Below are 2,397 nucleotides of genomic sequence, written 5' to 3'. Positions count from 1 at the left end.
AACAAAATCAACGGGGACAAGGTTATTGTTAACCATAATACGAACATTATCAATCCTCCCCAAAGATTTCTTTATAGCATTATCAACAAGATTAACATCCAAATAACAATTATTCAATGGTGGCAAGTCAAGCATATCATAAATTTTCTTAGGCATAACAGAAATACTTGCACCAATATCACATAAAGCATTACAATCAAAATCATTGACCCTCATCTTAATGATGGCCTCCCAACCATCTTCTAACTTTCTAGGAATAGAAGTTTCAAGTTTTAGTTTCTCTTCTCTAGCTTTTATGAGAGCATTTGTAATATGTTTTGTAAAGGCCAAATTTATAGCACTAGCGTTGGGACTTTTAGCAAGCTTTTGCAAGAACTTTATAACTTCAGAGATGTGACAATCATCAAAGTCTAAACCATTATGATCTACAGCAATGGGATCATTATTCCCAATATTTTGAAAAATTTCAGCAGTTTTATCAATTTCAGCAGTTTTAGCAGTTTCAAGCAATTTTGCACGCTTTGCACTAGGAGTAGTAACATTGCCAACACCAATTATTTTACCATTGATAGTAGGAGGTGTAGCAACATGTGAATCATTAACATTACTAGTGGTGGTAATAGTCCAAACTTTAGCTACATTATTCTCTTTAGCAAGTTTTTCATTTTCTTCTCTTTCCCACCTAGCATGCAATTCGGCCATCAATCTAATATTCTCATTAATTCAAACTTGGATGGCATTTGCTGTAGTAAAAATCTTATTATCAATATCCCTATTAGGCATAACTTTCAATTTTAAAAGATCAACATCAGAGGCAAGACTATCAACCTTAGAAGCGAGAATATCAATTTTATCGAGCTTTTCCTCAACAGATTTGTTAAAAGCAGTTTGTGTACTAATAAATTCTTTAAGCATAGATTCAAGACCAGGGGGTACACTCTTATTATTGTTGTAATAATTCCCATAAGAATTACCATAACTATTACCATTAGCAGAAGGATATGGCCTATAGTTGTTACCAGAATTATTCCTATAAGCATTGTTGTTGAAATTATTATTTGTAATAAAGTTCACATCAACATGTTCTTCTTGGGCAACCAATGAAGCTAAAGGAACATTATTAGGATCAACATTAGATCTACCATTCACAAGCATAGACATAATAGCATCAATCTTATCACTCAAGGAGGAGGTTTCTTCAACAGAATTTACCTTCTTACCTTGTGGAGCTCTTTCCGTGTGCCATTCAGAGTAATCTGTCATCATATCATCAAGAAGCTTTGTTGCCACCCCCAAGGTGATGGACATAAAGGTACCTCCAGCAGCTGAATCCAATAGGTTCCGCGAAGAAAAATTCAATCCTGCATAAAAGGTTTGGATGATCATCCAAGTAGTCAGTCCATGGGTTGGGCAATTCTTTACCAAAGATTTCATTCTCTCCCATGCTTGAGCAACATGTTCATTATCTAATTGCCTGAAATTCATTATGCTACTTCTCAAAGATATAATTTTAGCGGGAGGATAATATCTACCAATAAAAGCATCCTTACATTTAGTCCAAGAATCAATACTATTTCTAGGCGAGAGATAGCAACCAATCTTTAGCTCTTCCTCTTAAAGAGAAAGGAAACAATTTTAATTTTATAATGTCACCATCTACATCCTTATACTTTTGCATTTCACATAGTTCAACAAAATTATTAAGATGGGCAGCAGCATCATCGGAACTAACACCGTAAAATTGCTCTCTCATAACAAGATCCGATAAAGCAGGGTTTAATTTCAAAGAATTATGTTGTAGTAGCAGGTGGAGCAATAGGTGTGCATAGGAAATCATTATTATTTGTGCTAGTGAAGTCACACAACTTAGTATTCTCAACAGTACCCATTTTAGCAGTAGTAAATAAAGCAAACTAGATAAAGTAAATGCAAGTAACTAATTTTTTTGTGTTTTTGATATAGAGAACAAGACAGTAAATAAAGTAAAACTAGCAACTAATTTTTTTGTGTTTTGATATAATGCAGCAAACAAAGTAGTAAATAAAATAAAGCAAGACAAAAACAAAGTAAAGAGATTGGAAGTGGGAGACTCCCCTTGCAGCGTGTCTTGATCTCCCCGGCAACGGCGCCAGAAATTTACTTGCTGGTGTGTAGTTGACGTGGGAGTTAGAAATCTTTGTGGTGTAACTTTTCTTCACTTCCCCGGCAACGGCGCCAGAAATTTAGCTTGATGACGCGTAAAGCACACGCCCGTTGGGAACCCCAAGTGGAAGGTGTGATGCGTACAGCAGCAAGTTTCCCTTAAGAAACCAAGGTTTATCGAACCAGTAGGAGTCAAGAAGCACGTTGAAGGTTGGATGCAGCAGGTGCTGTCACGAGTATAAGCTGCTCCTTAAC

The sequence above is a fragment of the Lolium rigidum genome, chromosome 2 (assembly GCF_022539505.1).
Source record: "Lolium rigidum isolate FL_2022 chromosome 2, APGP_CSIRO_Lrig_0.1, whole genome shotgun sequence".
In the NCBI taxonomy this organism is placed as follows: domain Eukaryota; kingdom Viridiplantae; phylum Streptophyta; class Magnoliopsida; order Poales; family Poaceae; genus Lolium; species Lolium rigidum.
This window is presented reverse-complemented; position numbering follows the sequence as displayed.